Raw genomic sequence first — 6,750 nt, forward strand, 5'->3', positions numbered from 1 at the left:
ATGATCAATATCACATTGTGTCACATCTCTGTCAATAAATCCGTTTGTTCTCCACTCGCCTCGCACTGCTTTCTTGGGGACCAGGAAGGGTCTCGCTCATAACAATGGTAGAAATAGGTCATTTTTATTCATGTTGTATTTTTTCATTCAACACTTAAATCCCTAGATCAGTTTCAGGTTTATCTGTCCATATCATATTATTTTTTTAATATTTTATGCCCTTTTTGTCAAAACCCTGTTTTGTTATGGCAAAACCACTAAATAATGATGTTTACTAAACTTAATTGCAATCTTAAATAGGTCAATAATTCATAACATCATTGATTTTAATTCATTATTTTTTGAGCAATGACAATTAAAAAATGTCATAAAAACGTTAAAATGAATTTACTTCTTTACTTTCAACACTTAAGTCTCTCGATAAACTTCAGATCCATCCCTCGTTTCTGTGACGACCTGTCGGGTGTCACATGGTCTGTTTGCGTTTGTGTTTATCTCCTAGTCAGCGCTCTTATTTTGGTCCCACTTCCTGTTTGTCTCCCTGAGCGGTTTTCCCTCCTCACCTGTCGCTGATTGGCAGCCTGGCCACACCTGGTCATGGGGTGAGGGTGATGGGTCAAATGCAGAGGATAATCTCACCACACCTAGTGTGTGTGTGACAATCAATTCCGCCAAAGAATGTTTTTATTAGGTCATCTCACAAAATGAAAGAGAAAATCTTGATATTGCTTTTACTTCTGCTATCAGGCAATGTGCAACCAAATCCAGGACCCAGCTTCAATAACATCAGTACTGCTGATGAATTTAGAGCCGGGTCAGGCCTCCATTTAAATAATAGGAGTCTCCTGCCAAAATGAGACTTAGTCAAAATCTGGATTCCAGCAAGAAAATGCAGACTTCCTTATCTTATCTTAAGGTGGCTAAGTAAAGCAGTCTCTGACAAGGACGTTGCTATTAATGCATATAATGTCTTCCCATGCCATCGTCCTGGAAAAGGTGGAGGAGTGGCCATATATTTAAAAAAGACATTTCTTGTTATCTTATTGTCAATCACTAAACAATTTGAACTTGACGTGTATTTCTGGTCTTGTCATCCTGGTCCGGACAGAAGGGCGACACGGCAGTGCGGCTGGATCAAAAATGAGGTCAGAGACGCTTGACTGAACAAAAAGTTGCTTTATTACAAGCGAGCGTGGTCATACAGAACTGCAGTTCCTGGAGGAGGTCAAGTCCAAAAAATGTGGCACTCCTAACTTGGAGAAGCCGAAGCAGTTTTATATTCCTCCTTCCTGTCACATACCAACATCCCATCTTATTGCCCATGTATTGCCTGAACTACTCCAGTCTACATGCAAATGTCAAACTAACTATTTAATGATGTGCTCAAACTGAAATACTACTATTTACTTCAAGTGATGGTGTGCTTTCTCCAAGATATTCACCATATGAGTTCATTAAGGCACTTCAAACTCCTTACCCTGCAGCTTGAATTCTGCCATGGCCAAGCTCTCTTCATTGTAGGCTGTTAGAGACCTCCCTCTGTATCATTTATCATCCTTGATTTTTTATTTTATTTTATTATTATTTTTTGTCATTGCCTGGTCACCTCTCGCCTGGACTACTGCAACTCTCTCCTGTTTGGTCTCCCTCACAAGTCACTTCACAAACTTCAGCTTCTCCAGAACTCTGCAGCCCGGATAATCAGCAGAACCCCTTCAATCCAGCACATCACCCCTGTTGTGCAGCAACTCCACTGGCTACCCATCAAACATCGTATCTACTTTAAAATAATTCTCCTCACTTTCAAAGCCATCCATAACCTCTCTCCATCTTATCTCTCTGACCTGATCCATGTCGCCACGCCCTCACGTTCCCTAAGATCCTCTTCATCCATCCATCTCACTGTCCCTTTATTTCAAGTGTCCACCATGGGTGGCCGAGCTTTCAGCCGCTCTGCCCCACATCTTTGGATTTCTTTACCACCAGACCTTCGTAACCTAGATTCAATATCCGTCTTCAAATCAAGACTCAAAACACACCTATTCCTGACTGCTTATTCATTGTAATCATCTTTTCTTCTCTATCTTTGTTGTTGTTATTATTGTTGTTTTTATCCAATTTTTCATTCATTCATTCATTTTTATTTATCTCCTTCATCTATGCGCATCTTTGATCGATAGACAATTGTACCACAATTATTCAATTATACAATTACACACCAATGCCTGAGAAGGAGCAGGATGAAGAAAAGTCTTATATTTTCCTGCCCCCTTCAACATAATACGTAGTGTCAGGTTCAAACACTGATGACATCTATTAAACAAGACAAAAGGCAAGGAATCAAACAGAGACAGAATTAAATTTGGACTCAATTGAGGAGAGACATGGCCACTGTACTCTCTGTACAGTCCTGCACCACGCTCTGACGAAGAAGGTTTTCGTCTTCTCTTTTATTATAGATGTTCAATTATTACGCAACAACACATTTCTCAACAGGAATGGGGAGTATGTAAACAGTCCTTGTTTTCGGTCACATTGAAGACAAAAGAAGAAGATCCCTCGGGCTTGGGCTTGTCCTGGATTCAGCTTGATCAGGTTTTCGAGGACAATGGATGACCCCTCCCGTCTGTTTCTATCGTACACAGCGGAATCTTCCAAGCGTTTGGCTTGGTGCAACAGAGACAGCTTCTTGTCTGTTCATTGAGAACTCAGAACGGAAAGTTTTTTTGATAATTTAAATACAATTTTTCTGACATTTCCCTCCTGTTTTTCAAACAACTTCCCCAGATTCTCCTCATCCCCAATAACTTCTTCTTGCGATTTTCAGTTAATGGTTCATTTTCCTAGGGCCAAGTTATGTTTACACTCAGAGTTCAACATCAATTTTTCTCTCATCGTCATTATTATAATGATGATGATAGCTACTAAACAACAACAACAACAACAGTTGCAGTAGAATGGATAATAATAATAATAATAATATGAATCAGAATTGATCCCCAAGGAGAAATTTATTTTTGTTACAATAACTGTGTAAATAATAGCCTATGTATGTGTACATACATTAGTTATTATTTTTATTTTAAATCTTCTCAAAACAGCCTGCCCTACACGTTACCCTCCGCCCCTCCCCCTCGCGTCGCTGCTGCTCAGCCTGCACGGATTTTCTTTAACTTTATGTGTTGAGATAATGTGTTTGTTTCCATGTGGCTTGAGTCAACATTAGCCGTTAGCTTGGAGAATGAATGGAGAACGGATGCCAATGGCATGAAACATATCCCCGTGATGGGGGGAGAATCACTCACGGCATTGGGGCAAGCAGAGCAGAGAGCGAGAGCGTTGTCGTTCACTGAGTGATTCATGTCGTTATTCCGCGGTGAACGAATCGTTCACTCAGTCCCTCCCCCCGCCCTCTCATTGGCTGCGTCGTTCGCCAACGTCGAGGGTTCAGTGAGTCACAGAATGCGCCAGTTCCACTCATACCGGCATGGTCGCGGCGGAGCTCAACTGAACTGAGAAAGGAACGATCCAGTTCAGGAAATGATTCGGTTCAGTACGTCCACTCAAAAGATTTGTTCTTTCGAACGAATCGTTCGCGAACGACACAACACTACACCACTGCACTAATTGTAAGTGTATCTTGTGTTTTTATGTTGATTTAAAAAAGAAAAAGAAATCATGGGGACCACTGCTGTAGGGGTTTTTTAAAGATAAAACTTCAATAACAACATATATAATTCAGAATCTGTGGTAATTTTTTTACTGTTAAAGATTTTCTGAGCAACATCAACTCGGTAATGTATGATCATTTTCCCTCAAGATACAATTTTCAGGTTGTGGTACGATAATTTGTCATTTGCCACCGGGCAACGCCGACATAGTTGAGTGATGTTAGCTTGAAGCTCATTTAGCCTCGCAGCGAAGTGACATGGCCTTCAAACTCCGTGCAAGGCCTCATTTTCCTATCTTTACCCATTGAATATACAATTTAAACCTCTTCAAAAACATTGAATGTTTTTTATACTAATTGTCTTGGTGCTTTTTTCACTTGTTTGGAAGTAACCAAACGGAAGAAAGTAGCTGTCGACAGGTAAGAACTACAACCTTAACACGTGCATTAACATGTCAATATTTTCTCGACTATCTTATATTCATAAATATCTACATTGTGTTGTTTATATGGTTACATTGTTGTTTGTGTATATAGTTATATCGTTTTAAAATGATATGTCGTCTTTAACTGAGAATGCAGTGTACAGAAAGGTTGTACTGCCACCTACTGGTAACACTTGCAGTTTGCACTTTAGCATTACAAGCAAAGTTCAAACTAAGATATTACGGCGACTAGCTATGCTTGTGTTGTTTTAAAATACTATTAATACATTATATGCATTTTATTTTAATGAATTTCACTACGCGTCAGTTACTATAACGCTTATCATGTGACAAATGTTTTTATGTGTTGGCTTCATGTCCAGTTTAAAGTGGTGTAGTTACCACTCCACGTCACTTGGTAGCGCCAGCGTTAGTCTCCGTGGCTCAGCAAGAAAACCGGAAGTAGTTTGTTGACAAGGCGGGCTCGACGATTGGATTGATCAAATGTTGACCGAACGGCTTGTTTGCTTTTAGTAATAATGATCTACCACCGACCAACGTTTATGTATTTTATATTGAAGACTATGCATTGTTTTATTTGGTTAAATGACACCGCTATGCTGCGAGTGTATGAAATATTTGTTTCGCCGCTTACTATTGGACCGACGTGAACCACGTGACCATTTGGGGCGAGATATGTGAGTAACCCCTGGCTGCAGCCCGCAGATCGAGGAGGAGCTTATTTTCCCTCAATGTGGGCGGGTCTCAACGTTCACCCCCGCGGGCTCCATCTGGTGGCGGAGATCCGGCACAGCACAATGACTTAGTATGGAAAAAGGTTCATGTATTTAATAGACTTAGACATTCCTACTTTTAACTTGTCAAATGTATTTTTTTACAATGAAAAAAATAAAATAAATAATAATAATATATATATATATAACTGAACAAGGAAGAGGTTGGAACTTCAAATAAAAAAGTTTTGGCTCTATTTTGCACATCATTCAAATGAGAAATGTGACATTTCACACTTAATTTTATTTTTCGGTTGTTGCTTTCTAGACTAGTAAATGATGACAGTGAGCAGAGACCTCATGGAGACTTCCCTAGTCTCCACAAGTTTTCAGCACACAGAGCATACTGGGGACAGAAACTCCAAGACAGACAAGTTTTTTTTTTTTTTTTGCAAATATTTTTATTGAATTTTACAGTTAAAATCACATTTAACAGTCATACTTTGGTCACGCAAAACCTTCATACAATCACACATCCACTCATACCCACTCACATGCACACTTGAGGAGAGAGGTGCACTTAAACTTTAACAATTCAAGGTTTACAGTATAAACATTATTAGAAAAGATACCCAGATATTGTGTATATATATATATATATATATATATATATATATATATATATATATATATATATATATATATATATATATATATATATATATATATATATATATATATATATATCCCGCTCTGGCTCAGGATCAGCAGGCTATCCAGACCATGGATGAACATTCCTCGGCATCAAGGATCCTCAGGAAGTGATCCCAAGATCACCTCTCGAGAACCTCTCCACCGTTCACACTTAAAAAAGAAAAGGAAAGTCACAGAAGTTGATCAGATGTAAAACAATACAAAATAAAAAGACACAAAAAATAAATAAATAAATAAGCAAGTAAACCGTGGCAAGGCCATATCAGAAGTAACAAAAAAAACACAATAATAGTGTAGGATCAATACAGAAAATAATAAAGATAATAAAAAAGGAATAAAAATACAAAAAAAAAAGGCAGATACATTTGACAAGTTAAAAGTAGCTTTATTGACGTTTGAGAATGTGCTGCCGGATCTCCGCCACCAGATGGAGCTCCCGTGGTAAAAAAAAAAATACATTTGACAAGTTAAAAGTAGTATTAAAGAACTATATGTTTAAACTGATGTTGTTGTTGTTGTGCTGGGACTCTTCACCCGTGAGCGTACTCCGGTTAGGGAATAAGGACACCGTTTTACTTTTGAACTTCTTCTTTATATATTGCTTTGTAGCAGCAGCAGCTAAGCACACTCTCACATACACACACTGTTCAACACATTGCCCGAAGGACCCCGGAAAAGTAAACATAGCTGCCCGGTAAACTGCCTGACTCAAAACAGACGTAACTTAAAGGTGCATGACTACAATAATAGCTTGTTTACGTCAACAATAATATAGTCAATTATATTCAACAATTATCATATTAAATAGGGAACTTTCTCTTAATCTTCTGACAAAGGGAATTTATAACAAGTAGGAATGTCTAAGTCTATCAAATACATTAACCTTTTTCCATACTATGGTTTATATATACATATATATATATATATATATATATATATATATATATATATATATATATATATATATATATATATATATATATATATATATATATATATATATATATATATATATATATATATATATATATATATATATATATATATATATATATATATATATATATATTATATTATTTATTTTTTTTAAATTGTTTTTTCATGGTAAAAAAAAATACATTTGACAAGTTAAAAGTAGCTTTATTGACGTTTGAGAATGTGTGCTGCCGGATCTCCGCCACCAGATGGAGCCCGCGGGCTCAACCTT

The sequence above is a fragment of the Entelurus aequoreus genome, linkage group LG15 (assembly GCF_033978785.1).
Source record: "Entelurus aequoreus isolate RoL-2023_Sb linkage group LG15, RoL_Eaeq_v1.1, whole genome shotgun sequence".
Lineage (NCBI taxonomy): Eukaryota > Metazoa > Chordata > Actinopteri > Syngnathiformes > Syngnathidae > Entelurus > Entelurus aequoreus.